Source organism: Peromyscus californicus, unplaced genomic scaffold, assembly GCF_007827085.1.
Source record: "Peromyscus californicus insignis strain IS unplaced genomic scaffold, ASM782708v3 Scaffold_10__1_contigs__length_136768540, whole genome shotgun sequence".
NCBI lineage: Eukaryota > Metazoa > Chordata > Mammalia > Rodentia > Cricetidae > Peromyscus > Peromyscus californicus.
Window position 1 is genome coordinate 60918290 of NW_026294391.1, and position 22843 is coordinate 60941132.

Consider the following 22843-nt stretch of genomic DNA (forward strand, 5'->3'; position numbering starts at 1 on the left):
TACCACTGCCTAAACCAGTATCTTGTCATGTGTTTTAAGGGTTAAGTTAAATAAATTCATAAAATATATGATCATAACATATATTTTATGACAATTATTAGTTTTAAATTTAATTTATAAACCATTAACAAGCAAATCAACATTATTCAAGGGATTCTCTAGATCCATGTAAGGTTTGGCTCATTACAGGGCAAAGAAAACAGAGTATTATTTCTTTTTCAGGTAATAAAGTGAATGAATATTGCAACAACGGATAGTGAAGTGTGAAGAGGAAAGCTGCCATAAGAGCCTAGAGTCTGAAAATTGTTGAGCTTTTTTCTGAGATAATTTATAGGGCACGAGAAACCATTGAATTTCGTAGAGACAACATTAATTGAGGTTTTTCACATTTTTCTATTGTTTTTATGGCTCTCAGACAAGATGAATATGCCCGGTCCACTGGACCTAACGAAAGGCTGAAATGAACAACTGATCTCTAGTGATGTCTCTGTAATTGATCTTTGGTGCCTATTCAGACTCATTATGAAAAAAAGAGGGGAAAAGGTTTGTAAATATAGACACTAGGTAACAGCTTGGTATAGAAAGTTATGTTATCAGTCTTTACAGTTAAATATGAGTATGTTTCTTCTAACTTACAATATTGAATTATTGGAATCTAATTATATTGGCACATTTAAATAGATATAATGTTGTTGTTATTATTTACTAGTAGAGAAAGGCTTTTATTAGGAGCAAAAAAATACACATATACTACAAGTACACAGAAAGAAAAGACTGTCTCCTGAGGGCTGGGGATTTTTAGTCTTTGAAGGGTCTTCTTCCCCTAATTTAAGGCTGGTCATTTTGAAAAAAGACAGGGTGGCTAATTGGCAAAAACATGTTTTGTAAACATGTCTTGACCAGGCCTTGAATTTGTTAGGCTAGTCTATCAGCAGAAGAAAAAACCCACAAGGCCATTGTTTTAAGCTGCCAGGCATTTGTCTAAGGTCAGGAGGGGGAAAAAGAAGCCAGGCACCTTGAAAATTTACCATTCTTTATTACCTACCTGTCTGCCTAGCAGGGAATCTGTTTAACTTCTAATTCCTCATTCCTCCCTCTCACAGGGGTTTCGAGCACAGACCACTCTAACTGCTTTAAAGCTAGCAAAAATGGCGATGTAAATGGTGTAGCTGTTAGAGTGCCTCAGAGGAGGGTAAATCTACGGGGCCATGATAAAATTTAACAGATGGCAAAGATGCAGAACATAAGATATCCATCTCTGTGATGACAGCATGCATCCTTGGAGCATGTCATGTGAGTGAGGTAGCATCTGTAACAGGCGAGAAGTAAGACTGTTAGTACTGCCATAGTTCCTATTGAGAGCATAATTAAGAAAATAGTTGGGGCAGTTTTGCCCTTATTAGAAGGAGAGGACAGTTAGGAAAACAAAAGCAAACAAACAAAAACATCCAAAGAATTTTTGGCAGCCTTTGTCATACGCATAAGCAGGATGGATGATTTCTTTGCTACAGCTGTCCACTACAAGACGTGCACTCTAGAGAAAGCCATTAGTTTGGATTAAGGGCCTGAGATGCTTTTCACAGGCCAGTGTCAAGTTCAGAAATCAGCCACCAGATCTCCTTGACTACAACTTCATAGAGAGCATTACCAAGTTTGTGAGGAAAATTCTTCGACATTGAGATTAGCATAAGTCCTGCTTAGTAAGGGAAGCATAATTGTGCAGCTGGCTGGATACAGGTACCAGAACCTTTATCAGATCCCTGGAAAAATGAGGTCTTTTCTGTATCTAGACTGATATAAGTTGTGTTTGGCAGATCAAAGTGTGCAATCGGCTGTTTGTTACATCAGACTCCTGCATAAGGACTGAGTGCCTGGAAACTTTCTATGATAAGCCATTTAAAGTAATTTTCTCATAGGCAGGACAGGAAGGTGTAACTGTTGAGCTGCCAACACCCTTCTCCAATCCTGGGGCTGGTAATTTTATTTGCTTGTCTCTAATAAGGACAGTCCCCTTAGATGCGTCTCCTTCTAACCTAATGTCTGTGTATACTAGGAGGCAAATTAATCTGTTTGGTGACTAGAGACCTCTAAACAGAAACTAAAACTTCAGTACTAAGTTAAGTCTAGCTCCATAGTGGTGTTACTTCACAGTGGTCAGGGTGAAACCTGATCCGTGGCGCTAGAAGGAAAGACACCCCTTAGGAAGGTTTTGAAAGTTCCGCTTTTCCTGGAGACAGACAAACCTTCGGGTTTTTCAAAGTGCCTGTATCTCCCATCCTCCCTTGTCCCTTCGGCAACCCCCCCCTGGGGGGAGGGAGGGGGAAGGGAGGAGGTTCACTTTTGTTTTGACTTAAAAACTGGATAATGGTTAAATTTCTTCTCTTTTTCTCTGTCTGAGAGCCCTCATACTGATTCAAGCTATCTTAACAGATAAATATGCATTCTACTTCTCTGAGCTGAGAACATGAAATTTCTTCCTGTTTCTTAATTTTGACGCTTTGGGCCTCCCTGCATAGGCCACAGGTACCATCTCCCCATATAGCCATACTAACCTAACTAAAATGTCTTTTTAAGAAAAGGGATGAAACAGTCCCCATTTAATCTGTGAGATGTGTGGACTCCACAGGGACTTGTGCCTTGATGGGGGATAGGAAAGCTTTACCAAGGAACTGAGCTCACTATTAGAAGAAAGCAACAATGTGATTTGCCATCATGTTGGCTGGTGACCTCATTAAGTTGACAGCAATCATGTGACTTGGCTGCCATCTTTGCTGATGATATCAAAGAGAGGAAATACCATGTGGCTTCACCGCCATCTTGGTTAATGTAACCACATGACATAAAACAAAATGGTGGCACCTATAAAACTTTCTGGTCCCACTGACCTTTGGGGGATATCTGCACCCCTTTTGATTTTTTCCTTTTTAAAATAATTTATTCATTTTTTTCTTTTTTTTCTGCTCTTTTGTATTTTTTATTTTATTTTTATTTAAATAACATTTTTCATATGTTTTACATACTGACCAGAGTTTCCCCTCCCTCCTCTCCTCCAAGTCCCCCCCCAACTTCCCATCTACACCCCTCCCCTTCTACTCCTCTTCTGTCTCCATTCAGAAAGGGGCAGGCCTCCCATGGGCTTGAACAAAGCATGGCACATCAAGTTGAGGCAGGACCAAGCTCTTCCCCCTGCATCAAGGCTGGAATAGGTAATCCAACACGGAGAACAGATCCCCCAAAGCCAGCAAAGCACCAGGGACAGGTCCTGATCTCACTGCTAGGAGCCTTTCAAACAGACTGAACTACACAACTGTCACACACATGCAGAGGGCCTAGTCTGGTACCACGGAAGCTCCCTAACTGTTGGTCCAGAGACCATGAGCACTCACAAGCTCAGGTCAGCTGTCTCTGTAGATTGCCTGTCATGACCCCCCTGGCTCATACAATCCCTCTTCCCTTTCTTCAGCAGGACTTCCAGAGCTCAGTCCAGTGCTTGGCTGTGCATCTCTGCATCTGCTTCCATCAGTTGCTGGATGAAGGCTCTATGATGACAATTAGGGTAGTCATCAATCTGATTACAGGAGAAGGCCAGTTCAGGCACCCTCTCCACTATTGCTAGGAGTCTTAGCTGGAGTCATCCTTGTGGATTCCTGGGGATTTCCCTGGTACCAGGTTTCTCCCTACCCTGAAATGGCCCCCTATCAAGATGTCTCTTATTCTCTCCCTCTGTCTGGTCTCCAACCCACCCCCCACACCCAGTCCACCCAACCTGCTCCCTCAAGTTCCCATCCCTCCATCTCCCCTCCCCCACCCCCAGTTTACCCAGGAGATCTCTTCTATTTCCCCTTCCCAGGGAAATCCATGTCATCGTGGAAGGACATGGCAGCATGCAGGCAGACATGGTGCTGGAGAGGTAGCTGAGTGTTACACATCTTGATCCACAGGCAGGAGGGAGGGAGGGAGGGAGGGAGGGAGGGAGGGAGGGAGAGAGAGAAAGAGAGAGAGAGAGAGAGAGAGAGAGAGAGAGAGAGAGAGAGAGAGAGAGAGAGATTAGAGATTGGTCCTATCTTGAGCATATGGAATCTCAAAGCTCATCCCCAGTGACATACTTCCTCCAACAAGGCCACATCTATTCCAACAAGGTCACATCTCCTAATAGTACCACTTCCTATGAGCTTATGGGGGCCATTTTCATTCAAACCACCACAGGAGATAACACCAGACCTCCAAGGGTTTTTTTTCTATTTTTATTTCTCTTTTGTTTTGTTTTAATTTTTGACACATTATTTTACATGATACATATTTACTGGTTTCCAGAGGGGATGTAAGAGTTTTCCCAGGCCAGGCATGTGTTTCCAATATTAATAATGGGAGCTAACACTTTGAGAATTAGGGCTGAATACTGGTAAGGTATGGATTCCAATGGGGACTCAAAACAGAAAAGATTTATTTGTATTATTATTATTTTTAGAGACAGGGTGTTGCTGGGGGATGTCTTTCTGTATGCTGTGAATATATGTTGTTCCCATTGATTAATAAATATGCTGCTTTGGCCTATGGCAAGGCAGCTTAGAGGCAGGTGGGAAATCCAAGGAGAGAGACAGTAAAGAGAAGGGCAGAGTCTGGGAAGATGCCAGCTGCCACCTAAGGATAAGCAAGAGGCTAGCAGACCAGTAATGCCACGGCCAGGTGGCAAAAAATAGATTAATAGAAATGCATTAATTTAAAATGAAAGAGCTAGCTAGCAAGAAGCCTGCCATAGGCCAAAGCAGCTTATTTATTAACCAATGGAAAAAACATATATTCACAGAGTACAGAAAGATATCCCCCAGCAGGGTCTCTTTATGTAGCTCTGGGAGCCCTATAGCTTACTATGTGGACCAGGCTGGCCTCAAACTTAGAGATCTGCCTGCCTCTGCCTTCAGAGTACTGGGCTTTTTAATTATGTGTGTCTCTCTCTGTGTTGGTGTGTGGATATGTATATAGGTATGCAGGTGCTTATGAATGCTAGGGGCCACAGATCCCCATGGGGCTGGATTTATAGGAGGTTGTGAGCTGCTTGATGTGGGTCCTGAGTATTGAACTTAGGTCCTCTGGAAGGTCAGTACACATTCTTAGTCATTAAGCCATTTCTACAGCCCCTATAAATGCATGTTTTAATTACATGCAACTAATGTTTTTCTTTACTTTTGTCACATTTTATATTAACTTTTATATATAAAATCTATCATGACATAATTGTCATCAGAGAGGCTTTATCCAGCAACTGATGGGATCAGATGCAGAGACCCACAGCCAAACATTAGGTGGAGCTTCAGGAATTCTGCAGAAGATGGGGAAGAAGGATTGTAGGAGCCACAGGGGTCGAGAACACCACAAGAAAATGGCCGACAGAATCAACTAACCAGGGCTCATAGGGGCTCACAGAGACTGAAGTGACAATCAGGGAGCCTGCATGGGGCTGATCTATGTCCTCTGCATATATGTTATGGTTGTGTAGCTTGGTGTTTTTCTGGGATTCCTAACAGTGGGAGCAGAGGATGTAGAGATATCCTCTTCTGCCTGCTCTTGGGACCCTTTTCCTCCTACTGGTTTGCCTCATCCAGCCTTAATATGAGGGTTTGTGCCTAGTCTTATTGCAACATGATGTACCATGTTTGGTTGATATCCCTAGGATGCCTGTCCTTTTCTGAAGGGAAATGGAGGAGGAGTGGATCTGGGAGAAAAGGGAGGTAGGGAGAGGGGCTGGGAGGAGTGGAGAGAGGAGAAACTGAGGTTGGGATATAATATATGAGAAAAGAATAAAAAATTAATGTAAAATAATAAAACAAATATTTTTAAAAAATCTGTCATGACAATCTGGAGATTTTTGACCACACAATTTTTATCCATGGCGAGTACATGTGTGTGTACATGTGCACATGTGTGCATGTGTATATGGAGGTCAGAGGTCTACGGGTGTTGCTCCTCATGAACTGTCCACCTTATTATTTGAAGCAGAATCTCTCCCTGAGACCTAAGGTTTACCTATTCATATAGACTGGATAGCCAGCAAGCCTCAGGGATCCACCTATCTTGGCATCCCAAGCACCAGGGTTACAAATGAGTGCCACCATGTTTGACTTTTTACATGGGTGTTAGGGATGAACGCAGATCCTCATGATTTTGTGGCGAGCACTTAACACACCAATCCATCTTCCCAACTCCTTGTTATATTTATGCCAGGCAAAGGATCAAATGTTTTGTTAGCTGATGTTCATTTTGAGAAATTCAATGAGAGTTAGGTACAAAAATAACATTTCTGCATATCAATGTGGTTATTTGTTTAAAAAATTATTTGAGTATTTCATATGTGAGTACACTGCATTTGCATCTTTCCATCCCCTTTTCCCCACCAAATCTTCCTATATTCTCCCAACCGCCTTTTCTGGAATTTATGACCTCTTCTCATAGCCCCCCCCCTCTGTGTGTGTGTGTGTGTGTGTGTGTGTGTGTGTGTGTGTGTGTGTGTGTGTGTGTGTGTGTGTGTCTTGTGTAAGTGACCATATTGTTGGGAGCTCATGGGAAACAGAAAATATCTTAATACAGTATAATTTTTAATTGCATTCTAAATACTTATCTTTATACTCACAGATAAGTATAGCTCTCATCCCTCATCAAAGATGCTTCATCTTGTGAGTATAAGGGTAAATAGTTATAATTCAGCTAGAAATTATACTAGTTTAGGAAAGTGGCAATAGTAGGTTCACCTCAAGTGTCCACCAACCCTGGGTAGTTATATAGGTTTACAGTACCAGCCATGAATTCCTTCTTATTTAACAGGCCTTAAATCCAATTAGATAGCTGCTGTTTACCTCCAAGATATAAGTACCACTACTGTACCCTTGGCAACATCTTACCACATTAGTCACTGTTGTACTTTATGGGCATCAGCGCTGGTTATGACTATTGCTTTTCGCCCCTGGCAGCTTGCATAGCACCTTCTGATACTATAAGAGCTAGTGTTCAGGGAGGATGCTTTGTGGTCAGATCCAGTTCAATTCCTCTAAGTCCATGCAGTAAAAGGACAATGATACCCAAGAACCATAAAGCAAACAAAGTTAGCCCTATAATTGCCTCAGACTACTTCCATGAGTTTTCAAGCCCCAGTGGAGGAAAGGAAAAAATAAAAGAGAGTAGGGCAGTAGAGAGAAGAGACATCCAATCAAATAGGTTGTTGATGGTGGATGGATGTTTGAGTGCAAGGGAAGGACCCCAAACAGAAGAAAGAATCAAATGATTAAGAACACAGTGGAAGAATATTCTGCATACACTTACAAATAGTTCCTATTCTAAGCACTTGCACTAGAAAGCCATGGAATTCATAGGATAATAGTAAAGTTCTCAGGAGGGTCTAATCTCAGTAGTGGAGAATAATTATCTCTACACTAAATTTGGCCTCTGTTCTCACCTAACAAGTAATAAAATGGGAACAGAATAGCTGAAACTGTTTTCATGTAATGTAGATGACAGAGCGAAGGTCAAGAATATTTGTGAGAGTTTAAGTATATGTAACATTAAGATAGCAGGACAGAATAATACTGGACTATCTTTACTCCCTGAACACATTGCTTCAACAGCAGCACATGGATCACTTTCCTTTGTAAGAAAACTAGAGAGGACCTGAAGCTCCTGTACCCTTAGAGAATACAAAAGCAACAACATTAAAAGTGGAGCAGATTGCCAGGCAGTGGTGGTGCACGCCTTTAATTCCAGCACTTGGGAGGCAGAGGCAGGTGGATCTCTGAATCTGAGGCCAGTCTGGGCTAGAGAGAGAGATCCAGAACAGGCACCAAAGCTACACAGAGAAACCCTGTCTCGAAACAAAAAAAAAAAAAAAAAAAGAGCAAATACAGAGTTCCTAGTTGAAATTCCCACTCCTGCCATTGCATCATATGACCAGGAGGTACATCCCAGTTCTTAGACTCTTCTGGAGGATCAAAGAAAATAAACTACACAGTTAACACCAAACAAGAGGGTAGTGTGTATCTCATCTATCTCAGATTGATGACAAGACCTTGCATTAGAGTTCATTGGGGGATAAAGAACAAGCAACAGCCTGAAGTATAATGTGGCATCTACCATAGCTCCTCCCCATGGCACAGGATAGAGTGAGTAAGTGTTATATGCTAGCTCCCTGCTTCTCCTTAAGGAAGGAAAGAGTACACTCATTGCTCCAACTTCCTCGGGTGCTAGTTGAGTGACTTCTGACCTACTTGTTTCAGAGTGCTGACAGGACCAGGCATACTCTAGATATCCAAAGACCACCGAACACCAATGTGATATAATGGACTAAAGGTTTCAGAGTTCCACAAAAGTTTTGTCCTGGATGATTGATGAAAGTATTCTGTTTGAGTCCAATCTAAGAAGACAGGAAGAGGTGGCACTTTTTTTTACTATGGCATAGTAAAATATTAATACAAACACACCAAAGCAAGAGCCAAAGATAATTTTAAAGGGGAAATAAACTCCAAAAAAACCTAGATAAAAGTCACAAAGCAAATTTACTGCAAAGGAAACTTATAAAATATTTGATAGAATGGGTCTGTGGTCCCAAGGAAATGACCACACCAGCCAAAGAATTTTGGCAAGGCCAAGTTTCACTTTGGCAGGAGAGCTCATTGTCATGTCAAATAAGGCAGCAAATATACCCAACAGACTCCTGCTGAGCTCTTCTTCCTAATGCAAAGGTGACCTGTGGCTTACTGAGTGGTCAGAGCAAGGCCTCACATTCTCCCATGACTGGCTAACTTGTAGTGGTGGGAGCAAATAAGAAGGATACAATTGGGAGTACCCAGTACAACCTTGAGCACATATTGTGATTTCAAGAAGTGTTGAGCCTGGATGAATTTGAATTTCTGCCAAACAGCTTCTTTACAATTTTTAATGAAGTTTTTTTTTCACATTTAAACCTTTGATTGAAAAAAATTGTGCATCTCTTTTACATTTCCCACACAAAACATTCCAAATTTCATTGGATTCTCACTGAGCTCAGAGAACAATGGGCAAAAAAAGGAGAGAATTTCAAAAAAGATATAAACTTTTAGAAACAGGCAAGCAAAAATCTTGGAACTAAATATTCTAACTGGACTTAAAATTTGAATATAGGAATTCAATAGCAGAGTAGAGCATGCATCAAGAACCAACAAAAACAAAACAGGTCATCTGAAATTATCAGTCACAAACAAAAAAAAGAAAACAAATGAATAAACAAAAAAAGATAGCTAAAAGAATTTATGGACCACAACCAAGTGAATAAGTATAACAAACTATGAAACGGAGAAGAAGGGACTAGAAAGCAGATGCAAAGAAGTATTTGTAGAAATTTTCCAAATCAGGAGGAGATAGCAAAGTTTACAGTATGAAACTCAAAAGTCTCAACATGAATAAAATGCATACCAAACCATATTGTAATTAAGCTGTCAGAAATCAAAGACAAAGCAATAATTTTGAAACTATTTAGAAAGAAGGGAATTATTGGTAGCACTGTGGCTTAACTTCCTTTAAGATAAGATGTGTGTGTGTGTGTCTGTGTGTGTCTGTGTGTGTACATACTCTTATATATGGTATGTGCAAGAACCACAGACTAACAAAAGCCCCAGGACCTCCTTTCTAGTGGTTGGTCAGGGTAGACGAAGTGACTCCCCAATATAGATTATAGATATAGATGTAGCACTTTGTTGCCTCTAAGGAGTCGAAGGTAGACCCTATTGCTAAATATACCTCATACTTTAGGACACAGGACTCACATGATTCTAGCTGGCTCTGTCCTGAAAGCCACTTTCTTATAGTCTGGCTTCCATGATTCCAGAAAACGTATATGCAAGCTACTGAGGGTGGGAATTAATTAAACAGTCTTACCCAGCTGCAACTGATGAACCATGACAATGATCAGCATGGCAAGATATGCATAAAGATGCAATAAGTGGCACTCACATGTCAGTGGCAGCCAACAGCTGTCTAATTGGACTTAAGAACCACTCAACAGGAAAGAAATCATACTTGGTACAGAAAACAAGCCAGCTTCTTGGGGATAGTGAGGTCATTAACCTTAGAAAAGAATTTACTCAACGGGGGTTGAGGACAACACCCACACAACTCATTGAACGTGGAGAAGTCAATCTGGTGCCTACATGAGCCTTTACTCCTATGTTCTGGTTTCTTCGGTGTGGGAAAGTACTCTGTAGGCTGCCAAAGGAGAAATGTAAATACCAACCCAGTCACAAAATCTTTGACCTTCAAGATATGCCAGGACACAGAACTTGTGGGAGGATCCAACCAATGTCTGATTTGACTTAAGGCCCACTCCATGTGACTGAACCTATACTTTGACACTGCTTGAGTGACCAAGAACCAGAGACTAGATAGCCCACCAACCTAGGGTAAAACTGAGTACTACTGGTCTGAAAAAAAATGTATCAATAAAATAACTCCCAATGATACTCCTCTATACTCAAAAGAACAATGCCTTATCCAGTCATTATCAGAGACACTTCCTCTTGCAGCAGATGGGAACAGATGCAGAGATCCACAGCTGGCGATTATGCACACACACACACACACACACACACACACACACACACACACAGAGAGAGAGAGAGAGAGAGAGAGAGAGAGAGAGAGAGAGAGAGAGAGAGAGAGAGAGAGTAGCATGAATCTTAAAAGTTCTTATTAATAAAAACAAACCCAGGGCCAGGTATAGGGGTGAATGCTGGAAGATCAGACAAGCAGAACAAGCCACAGCTTCCTCACCTCACCAGTGCCTCAGCTGATCCTGTTTCCTCAGACTGGAAGCTTCTGAGTCCTCATCCAAATGGATCTCAGCTGAACTGCTGCTCAAAAGCCTAAACGCTTAACCAGGCCAAAAGCTTCTAGTTTTTGGTTTTCATGCCTTATATACCTTTCTGCTTTCTGCCATCACTTCCTGGGATTAAAGGCTCACTTCCTGGGATTAAAGGTGTGAGTCACCATGCCTGGCTGTTTCCAGTGTGGCTTTAAACTCACAGAGATCCGGATGGATCTCTGCCTCCCAAATGATAGGATTAAAGGCATGTGTGCTACCATTTTCTGGCCTCTATATCTAGTGGCTATTCTGTTCTCTGACCCCAGATAAGTTCATTAGGGTGCACAATATTTTGGAGAACACAATTATCACTGAAAGAGAGAGAGAGAGAGAGAGAGAGAGAGAGAGAGAGAGAGAGAGAGAGAGACAGAGTCAGTCCTTGGAACATACACCTCTAAATGGGATGTCTCCCTTAAATCCCCCCCACCAGAGCACAGAGAACCCCACAGAAGAGGAGGCAGAAAGAGTGTAAGAGCCAGAGGGGATGGAGGACACCAGGATAACAAAGTCCTCTAAATCAACTGAGCAAAGCTCATATGAGCTCATAGAGACTGAAGCAGCATGCACAGGGCCTGCACAGATCTGCATGAGGTCCTCTGTGTGTATATATTGTGCCATCCAGTTTAGTGTTTCTATGGGATTCCAGAGTGTGCAAACGAGTGGGTCCTGATTCTTATACCTGCTCTTGGGGTCTTTTCCTTCAGTTATGTCGTTTGGACCAGCCTCAATGTAATGGTTTTTTGTTTTCTTATTAATTTTATTTTGTGAAAAAACAAACAACAAAAACTTTTTAAGTGTATAGCTAGAGCACTCTATCAAGACAGAGCAAGCATGACAACTGTATAGCCAGAATCAAACAAAAAAAATTTCCACTCTACTTGCACGTGTGTCTTATAAAAGATGTCCACTTTTAATTCTGCTTCCAGTGCATAATTCACTATTTGTCCAAGAAAACGCTTTAAAATAAAAGAGAGAATCTATAACTGCCACTTTACTAAACCAGTATAATTTCTTACTACATTCTTAATTGTATCCTTATACCCACAGACAACTGTAGCCACCAGCCATCATGAAATAAGCCTATCTTTACAGCAAATGGACCATCACAGAAAAACACAACTGGCCACAATACAGAGACCAACAGATTGTGGGGAGCCCAACCACAATGGGTATATCTACATCAAAGCTCTTCCATCTACCAGTCAGGGAACACTGTAGAAGAAAAGAAGGCAGAAAGACTGTAAGAACCATAATACCAGGACGTGTGTTGTCAAGCAGTCTCTCCTATAAATGGCTACATAACAAGACCAGAACAGTGGTAATATCTATAGACATATTAACATGGAAAGAGACAAATTTCTCAGGTTCCGGCCCCTAGACAAAGAACTACAGGTAACTACTGACTGCTGGGAGGAGGAGCATTATCCTCTCCCAGAGATGAGCCCCCTTATTAGTTGTCCAATATAGAATTATCAGACTTGAAACAGTATTCACACAAAGAACAAAAACAGACTCGGCAAGTTGCATTTATATATGTTTGTACATGCACAGATAAAAAAAAATCAGAGACAAACAAATTCGGAGGGAGCTAATCATTTCTGTATCTGCCGTGGAAGAAATGCTAAAGGGAGATGTTCAGTTTGAGAAGAAAGGATGCTAAAACAGCGACACAACAACATAAGAAATCATAAAATCCACTGGCAAGTTAAGTATATTGGCCTACACAGAATACTCTCTTGCAATAAAAACAGTCAAGAAATTACTTTTAATTCTACCATAAAAGTTAATCAAAATTATGTAACTAAAGGTATAACTAAAATATATTAGACACATAATATATACATGTATTTATATATAACTTGTGACATTAATGCTATAAAGTGTTGGGGAGGAATGGGGAAGTGTAATTATTCATATGATTCAAGATAATATATTATTAGCTTAAAATAAGCTATTATAAGTAACTTTATAGAAGTGTACTGTAACCACAAAGAAAATACTAAAATAAGTTACATAAAAGGAAAAGAGAACTGAATGTGGTCTTACACATCTATAATCCCAGTACTCAGGAGGCATAAGCAGGAAGATCATGAGTTCAAAGCCATCCTGGGGTATGTAGTAAGACTTTGTCTCAAACGACAATAACAACAACATAAAGAAATAAATTAGAAAGAAAAGATAAAATGAAGGAATGAAAACATATCAAGTAAAAAGATGACAAAGAAGGAAAGGGGGCCAAAATAATGACAAACTGGGCAGAAAACAACGAAGAAAGTGGCAATTACAAATCTTTCTTTTCTCTATCAATAATTACTGAAAATATCAATGTACTGTGATCCCAGGTCAAAATACACAGAATGTGGAGCTGGGTTGTAGCTCAGTGATGCATCACTTGCCCAGTAAGATTTGATCCACCAGCACTGAGGGGTAGGGAGGAAGACACAATAGCTAAAAGGATTTTAAAAGTCAATATCCAACTATGTACTTTCTATAATCTTTAAGGGCACACATAGATTAGGAAAAGATAGGGCATTCAACAAAAAGAGAGAAAAAAGCAGGATATAAAATAGACTTAACTCAAAACTTGTCACAAAGTGACAGCAAATTATACAACAATATAAGAGTCAGACCTCCAGAAAAGCATAATGGTCATAATTGCATTTATAAATAATAAACATCATTCTGGTGTAGTGGCACACATCTTTAATCCCAACACCAGGAGGCAAAGGCAGGTGACTCTATGTGAATTTGAGGCCAGCCTTGTCTACATAATGAGAACTTTCTCAATTCCACAAGCTAATTTAACTCCTCATCTCCCTGACACCTAAATGTATTTTTTATTACTGGAGGTGGAGAGCCAAGAAAATAGAGGATAAGGAAATATGAGAGAATATGCTAAACATATAGTATGTATGTTTGGGGATATTCAATCACACTGTGAACCCTGAGTTTGCATTTGCGTTAATTAAATAAAATTAACCTGGAGTCAGGACACTGTGTTAGCAACTAGTTGACAAAGAACATCAGAGAGCCCAGACCATGGTGCCACCCCTGAGCTGCTACTCCTGGGTTCTATAAGAAGGTGGGCACCCCTCCATGGTCTCTGCATTAGCTCATGCCTCCAGGATCCTACCCTGTTTAAATTCCTGTCCTGATTTCCTTTGTTGATGAACAGCATTGCTGAAGTATAAGCCTAACAAACCCTTTCCTCCCCAACTTGCCTTTTGGTCATGGTGTTTCGTTGCAGCAATAGAAACCCTAACTAAGACAAATTGGTACCAGGAGTGGGGTTTTGCTGTGACACACCTGACCATGTTTTTGGAAGGATTGTGGAAGGAGTTTAAAACTTTTAGCTCGAAGTGCCATCGAGTGTTGAGAGACATCAGTGAAATGTTCTGTGGGAACTTGGAAGATAAAAATATTAAGAGAAGTGCAAAAGATGGAGGCCTGGCTTGCAAAGTTTCAGAGGGAAGTTTAAAAACTTTTATCAGGGCCATTTGTTATTTTGAATTAAGATTCTGTGGTTCTGGTTAGCTGGGGATGAAGAATCAGCTGTGATTAACAAGATACCAGAACTAGTGAAGTGAAACCTTTATGTTACTGGGACAATTGATGCTGGTCAGCTGGAGCTAAGAAATTAGTAATGATTAAGAAGAGACCAGCATCCCTGGAAAAATCTTCTGGGAAGTATTTCCTGACAGCACAGAGAAGTGTGTTCCAAAGGTGGCCAAGGTTGTACCTCATGCTGACAGCCAGACTTGGTAATGTGTAAGAATCACCGAGGTGATGCTGGTTTTGAAGGAGTGAAGGGGTCATGGAGAGCAGCTGAGGACTGGCACTGTGAGAGGCCAGGAGAGGGAGGCCATTGGTGAAGGTACAGCCTCAGTGGCAGTTGAAAGCCTAGGATTGAAGGGGCCATGAAAAGAAGTTGAGACTTGGCACCATGAAGAGAGCCTATGAGAGGCTATTGGTTAAAGTTCAGCCCAGTTGCAGTGAGGAACTCCAGCATTTTGGAGATGTCAGTAGCATGGGATGACCACCAAGAACAGCAACAGCAATGGAGTGGAGCTAGCCAGAGAACAGAAGACAAATTGTGGTGCTGCAGAAGGCAGAGCCAGAGAAATGACTCAAGCCCTTTGGAGGAATCATGAGTGCATCCCAGACATTGGACAGTTGGAATTTTGTTTTGCTTTGATTGTGACTGTGACCTGATTTTTCCCTCTTGAAGTAAGAACATATTTTACTGGAGTCCACAGATGAGATACTTTGAATTTTGAAAGACCTTAGATTTTAAAAGATTGGTTACTAAAATTTTAATGTGTTTGAATTTGTAAAGACTTTTAAAGTTATTTATGCTCTTAATGTGAGCGATCTTGGGGATGGATAAGAAAGGAAGGGTTGTAGCTTAATACTGATGTGGTTTTGTGTCAAGTTGACAAGGGGTCAGTTGTGCTGACTGGTTTTTGTTGTGGAATATTATTTTAAGATGTGCTACATTTGTTTATGTTGTGGAACACTTGTTTAATGATGCAAAGATGTGTTGCATTCTTTTATGTTGCATTTGTTTAACTCTGTGAATCTGCGTAACTATGTCTGTCTAAAACACATTGGTCTAATAAAAAGCTGAATGACCAATAGCAAGGCAGGAGGGACTGGCAGGCAGAGAAAATAAATAGGAAGAGAAATCTGGGAAGAAAAGACCTAGGAGCAAGAGAAAGAGGACTTCAGGGGCCAGCCACCCAGCTACACAGCAAGCCACAGAGTAAGAAGTAAAGAAAGGTATATAGGATAAAGATAAAATCCCAGAGGCAAAAGGTAGATGGGATAATTTAAGAAAAGCTGGCTAGAAATAAGCCAAGTTAAAGCTGGGCATTTATAAGTAAGAATAAGCCTGCATGTGATTTATTTGGGAGCTGGGTAGGTGGGTCCCCCAAAGAATAAAAAGAGTAAAGAGTAAAAGAAAGAACCAACATGTTTTGTGTGTCAACTTGACACAAGCTTAGAGTCATCAGACAAAGGAGCCTCAGTTGAGAAAATGCCTTGATGAGCTCCAGCTGTAAGGTATTTTCTCATTTAGTGATCAGTGAGAGAGTGCCAGCCCATTGTGGGTGGGGCCATCCCTGGGATGGTGGTCCTGGATTCTATAAGAAGGTGGCCTGAGCAACTCATGGGAAGCAAGCCAGTAGGCAGCAGCATCTCTCCATGGTCTCTGCATCAGCTCCTGCCTCCAAGATCCTTTCCTGTTTGAGTTGCTGTGCTGACTTCCTTCAGTGATGAACAGTAATGCTGAAGTGTAAGCCAAAGAAACCCCTTCCTCTCCAACTTGCCTTTTGGTCATGGAGTTTTGTCACAGTAATAGAAACCCTAACTAAGACAGTAACCCAAAAGATACTCAAAGAAATGGAATTTGGAAAATACATGTGTTTCATTTTGCAGAGTTTGTAAAATTAAAATATGTATACCATACCATAGATACATAATCAGGATTTCAAAGGGCAACTGCTTTAGTTCTGAAAAGGCTGATTCTGTAATTACACATTTATTAGAAGTCATAGCCATTGTGGGGATACTGGTACAAATTAAGACTGACAATGCTCCAGCATATGTCTCTAGTAAAATGAATTTTGCATAATACAGCATAAAGCATATTACAGGTATACCACACAATCCTACAGAACAAGCAGTTATAGAAGATCTAATTGCACTTTAAAAGATATGCTTAATAAACAGAAAAGGGTAATAAAGACCCCCAGAGATAGATTTTACAGTGCTTTATTGACTTTAAATTTTTTTAATGCTAAGGAACAAGGAACAGCTGCTGCAGAGAGACATTGGATAATATGGAAAAACTGCTGGATTAAATCAGCCTATATATTTTAAAGATGTGTTGACTTAAGAATGGAAAGAAGGGTATGTGTTACATTGGGGAAGAGGTTTTGTTTTTGTTTCCATAGGAGACGAAATGTTATGAATACCATCAAGATTGATAAAGATTTAATTCGAACAGGAGAAACATCTTGATTAGGAGAGGCAATAATTCATCAAACAACTTGGTCATTCAATCCAAACTAACTTATAAGACTAGCAAATGCCTTTCATTTGATCAGGTAAAAAAAGGAATAAAATGAAATATTTTTATTATTAAAAGATAATGCTTCTGTTGCTGAAAAACATTTTGTCTTAACAAAGATACTGAGAAAAAAAAGAACTCCCTGAAGTTAGGGTTGGGGAAGTGTTTTCTTTTTCCAAGAGAATAAAAACATCCAACTAAGGAATCTGAAGACCACTGGACAAATGAGACATTTGAAGAAGGACAAATCATCCAGAGAAAAATGTCCCAAGAAAAGAGTAGAATTGGCCTAATGATATAGCACATTTCTAATAGGATAAAATTTCATAAATTTTCCCAATATCTGTTTCTGCTCCTCTCTACAAACAAAAAAGGCAAATGGTCTTTTTGTGGTTTCAATTCAATTAAAATTCAAAGCTGGCTTTGGAGTTGGAGTGTGGTTCTCTCCTTCTGTAAACCTAAGCATGTTTGTTAAAAGAAAATCCAAAATCTCTGTCTCATGTCAGAAGAGCCACCTGATATGGGACAGAAAAAAAAAATTAAGGGACTATTCTATTGTCACTAAGGTATAAATATTATCTCTAAATTTATAAGATTACTATATATATTTAAACTTTCTGTCAAGATATTAATGGTCATATAGAGTACTAACTAATTCTAGAAATAGGCTTCATCTAGCTTCCTGTACATGATTTAGGGCTTGAGTCTGAATCAGGTAACTAAGAATTAAGTTTGTGTACTCCAGATATACTTAATAGATTGTGGTTTTTCAACCTCTCTGAGATCTGATGCATATGACATTTAAAATGTTTTCTGCAGGGAACCATGACCATTTCTAACAACAACCTTTGGTCTCCAAAAAGAAAACAGGGCCCCATAACAACAACTCCACTTGGATTATGGTAACACCATTAACCTGACAAACACAACTCAAAGATCAGCTTTGAGCTACAAACTGCTCAGGACAATTTCAAGGTGGTTAGCTGAGATTGTCCAGCCTCACAGACTATCCAGCCAAGACTTCAGATATGCTCAACACTTTCCTATCACACAGAGACTAAATAAAAAAGAATACAGCTAGTTCTCCCAGGACTTGACCATTATCTCAATTTTCTCATGATCCCCTAAAGATTCTGTTGCCTACAGACAATAGGAAGTAATTTAAAGAATACAGCACCTACATTCCCAAGAGAGGGGGTGGGTGGTTTTTGGTCATTGGTGGGTTACGAATGTTTGTCATCGTTTAGGGGTATTGGTTGCAAATTGTTACTGGTCATGGTAAGGGAAGAAACTAAGCAAGAGAGGTTGGATTCAAGGATCTCTTTCTGAGGAAAAAAAGAAGGGGTATGGAAAAGATAGGATAAAAGGGTAGATTATTGGATCTAGTTTAAACTAAAAAGTAACTATTAATCTCAAATATTTTACACTGGTATGCATTTTTGTATATTGATAGAAATTTAAGGTTATTTTTGTTACATTGTATATATGTCTCTACTCTTGTTTAAGGTATTGTACCTATGAAGCTCACTTAAAAATGTAATGCATAATTAAGAAATACAGGCTGGTAGTTAGTCTTCTATAATAATCAAATTTGTAGTTAAGGGTTGTTTTCAAGGTTAAACAGAGATAGTTTAGATAGATAAATGATCTTCAAACACTTCAGAGACCTACAGAATATGGCATTTAAGATGTTTTAATAACCTAAGACTTTTCATGATAGTGAGACATGTCTGCTCCTGGCAGCACAAATCTACTTCAAAAATGGACGATGGGCATCAAAGAACCTCCATATGTAATTTGCTTTTGTTGTGGCAAATTTAATCACTGAAAACTGCCCTTGTCTAGAGTGCTGCAGTTGCTGTCCAAATTGGATGAGCAGGACACAAAGGAAAAAGACTGCTGAACTTTGCCAAGACAAGGTAGGACTGTCCTTCAAAATTCCTGCTTCACAGAAAAGTCTGCCAGCTATTCTAGTCCTGTAGGTCAAAGATGTATGCCCCAACATTGTAAAAGAACAGCTGCTTCTGTCATTTCTATAGTTTTGGAAGATGCTTGCTCTGCACTTCCTGTTCACACAGGACTATTTACACAGAACTTCCTGGTTCTCTGATGAAGTTGAAGACAAGATAGTTATAGTTACAGTTTTCCTTGTTACCAAATTCAGAAAAGAAACTCACAAAAGAGGTATAAAGTGTATAAGGTCGAGAGACATAAAAACATAAATTGTTTTTCTAAGAAAATGTTTTGAGGTCTAAGAAGACAGTTCTGGGTTGGTATTACAAGTTAGAATGCAAAGTGAATTAGTTACAAACCTTTGGACTCACCAAGATAGGATAGATAACAGAGTAGTTTCTCTGAATTTGCCAAATACAATTGGACTGGCCATTGTGAATGTAATCCTTACTTGATAATTGTTCTTATTGTATATCATTTTATTGTGTTGAAACTTTTCCTTTTTGTTTAGACAATACCTGATAATTGTTCCTCTTGTATATAGTTTTACTATATTAGAGTTAATATTTTTCCTTTTTATTTAGAAATGTTGGAGAAATGTTGGGGGATATTTGATCACACTGTGAACCTCGAGTTTTCATTTGCATTAATTTAATAAAATTAATCTGGGGTCAGGAAGCTGTATTAGCAACTAGTTGACAGAAAGTAATCATAAACCATCAGAGGGCATCAGGAGAGAGAGAGACACAGGAAGTAGTAGGGTAGGGTTTGGAGTGGCACAGCTTTTTCTGGTTTGGCAAACAGGTCTTTTTTTTGGCACAGGTCTTTTGGAGACACCAACAAGGAGGGAAGGTTAGCTAATTGCAACTCAGTCTATCTGAGCTCACAGGTTTTCACCACAGCCTTTGAATCTCGAGTCTTATAAACAGAATGATAGAGATTTAGTTAAAGCTACCTTTAGCAGCAGTGACAGGGCCTGTGCCTGCAGGAACAGAATTCCCGCTAGGCTATGAGTGGCCGGGCTGTTGCTACAGAAGCAGGCCAGTAACTGTAGACTTGCAATTGCTGGGTGAAATAGCAGTAGATTAAGATGCAGCCACTATGCTGAAGTTAAAACAACATACATATTTGTAAAATTTTACAAAATGAGTAAATTAAAAAAAAAAATAGGACAAGCTGGGCAGTTGTGGCACATGCCTTTAATCCCAGAACTTGGATGGCAGAGCCAGGTGGATCTCTGTGAGTTCAAGGCCAGCCTGCTTTTTAGAGTGAGATCCAGGACAGGCACAAAAACTACACAGAGAAACCCTGTCTCGAAAAAAAATTAGGACAAGTATTTTTTTCAAACTTAACTTTCCCCACAATACAAAGTATAATATAAAAGCAAAATGTATGGGAGATATTGAAAAGTGAGAAAAAATGAATTAGTTCTTCACAAAGGAAAAAAGATAAATAAAATTGACCAGAATTTAAATCATGAAAAATGACACAAAATTCAAATAGATAAATTATGAATGAAAGGGGAAACATTACTACTGATAGAACAGCAATGAAAAGGATTATGAGAGACTCCTATGAATAATTACATACCAGAAAACTGGATAACTTAGAAAATGAAGAAATTTATAGAAATATACACTCCACAAAGACTGAATCATGGAGACAGAAACTCAGAACAGACCTGTAACTAGTATGGGAACTGAATAAATTTAAGAAAAAAAATCATTCAAGAAAGGAAAGCTCAGAACCAGATGGCCTCACTGTCAAATCTACCAAACATTTAAGTAAAAAATAAGTGCCAATCACTTACAAACTGTTTGAAAAAAATTTTGAAGTAAACTTGCAGAAAATTGAAAGGAACATTTCTAAACTATTCCTGTGAGGTTAGCATTCCCTTGATAACTAAACTAGACAAAGACAACGCAAGAAAGCTACAAGCCTCAGCTATCATCAGAGAAGCTTCCTCCTGCAGCAGATGGGAACAAATATAGAGACCCATAGCCAGACAATATGCAGAGAGTGAGAGACCTTGGAACACTCAGCTCTAAATGGGGTGTCTCCATCAAATCTTTCCCCACAGGTCTCAGGGAACCCCTCAGAAGAGGAAGCAGAAAGAGTATAAGAGCCAGAGGGGATGGAAGACACCAGGAGATCAAGGCCTTCTACAGGGCCTGCACAGGTCTATATTAGGTCCTTTGCATGTATTTTATGGCTTCCAGTTTAGTGTTTTTATGGGATTCCTGACTGTGAGGATGAGTGAGTCTCTGATTCTTTTTCAAAGTATTGATATTTTTATTTTTAAAAATATAAAAATTGAGATTCAAGGCCATGCACCTGAAAAGTGGGGAGCTTGAGATTCTCATCAAAGCCTTCTATGACCAGAAATCACTTGTATGTTAATAAATAATGGAAGCTGGTTACAAAGACGAGAAAGAAACTAATTCTCTACAACCACATTTTCTTCCCTTGGGAGTTTTCATATTCTAATTTTTTTTCTAAAAAAGGTACTCTTTTGATTAATACTATAATTAATACTTAATGAAGGTAATCTAAGTGAGTTGCAAATGTGCATAGAATTTGTAACACAAATGCATATTTTAACCCTATTGTTCTTTTCTCTTTGGGCTTTCCTACTCAACAGTATAGTGAGGAGCCTAATATGAAAAGGACCTTCTTTGATCATAATGATGGGGGAATGTCTTTCTGTACATTGTGAATGTGTTGCTCTGATTGGTTGATAAATAAAGCCATTTGGCCTATGGCAAGGCAGCTTAGAAGCAGGTGAGAAGTTCAAAGAGAGAGACAGGAAGAAGGCAGGAGAGATGCCAGCAAGCAGCCCAAGGAGTAACATGTAATGGGACGCAGGTAAAGCCACAGAACATGTCGCAATACATAGATTAATAGTTATGGGCTAATTAAGATAGAAGAGCTAGCTAGCAAGAAGATTGAGCCATGGCCATGCAGTTATAATTAATATAAGCTTCGGTGTGTTTACTTGGGAGACATGAGTGGGAGAGATTTGTCCCAACTGCCAGCAGGCCGGGACACAGGAAATCTTCCAGCTACAAATGGCACCCAACATGGGCAAGAGTTTCCACCTAAAACCTGAGAAAGCTTAAAAAAAAGATCCTAAAATGGAGCTAAAAACAGCTTCCTAGTTGTCTCTCTCAGAGCTACTCTATGGCGGGTTTGTGGCATATGGTAGATTCCCGCTGTGGTACACAGAGGAATCTCCAAGCTGCACAGTACACTGCATGGTGAATTAAGCCTTTGCTAGTACAGAAAAAAAAGGTTTCTGGGCTACAGGCTGCTTTGATAAAAGCACAGACCCACTGCCTACCAGAGTCAGCGAAGAGCATGGCTCCCAGAGCTGGTGGTGAATTATCTCCATCATGTTGAAAAGCTGAGATGGGTGAAATCAGCAGTCAAGGCTGCTGCTTCAGTGCTAGCACTGCAGTTTAAAGCAATAGATTCACAATAAGACAGGTTCAGATGGGAAAAACCCTAAACAGTTTACAGTAAGTGTAAAAATGTATGTAGGCTTGGATGAGAGCGGAAAAGGAATATAGACAGTTAGATAAAGAAATAGAAAGTTGGGGCTGGAGAGATGGCACAGAGCTTAAGAACATTGGCTGTTCTTCCAGAGGTCCTGAGTTCAATTTCCACAACCACATGGTGGCTCACAACCATCTACAATGGTATCTAATGCCCTCTTCTGGTGCACAGGCATATATGCAGGCAGAACACTGTATATATAATAAATAAATAAATCTTAAAAAAAAAAGAAATGGAAAGTTTTAAAAAATAAAGTCTTTAAAGAGAAAGTAAAATATAAAAAAAAAGCCATGTAAAGATAGAAATCACACAGTGAATCTGGATTATGTTGTCTTTGGGATTTTTAACTGGAGAGAGACATTTGATTGCAAAAGCTGCTAAGTTAA

At 39.6% G+C, this 22843-nt stretch overlaps 1 protein-coding gene across 13 annotated transcripts in view; it reads right to left on the reverse strand.

Annotated features, from left to right (window-relative positions):
* Window positions 1-22843, reverse strand: part of Magee2 (MAGE family member E2) — a 263354-nt gene that overhangs the window by 87763 nt on the left and 152748 nt on the right. For 12 of the 13 annotated variants that reach the window (XR_008217361.1, XR_008217360.1, XR_008217362.1 and 9 more), the window contains one exon: window positions 3820-3929. The gene's annotated coding sequence lies outside the window, so the exon portion shown is untranslated. Of the gene's footprint in view, window positions 1-3069; window positions 3540-3819; window positions 3930-22843 lie in introns of those variants that run through there. The other variant, XR_008217363.1, reaches the window with a different exon arrangement.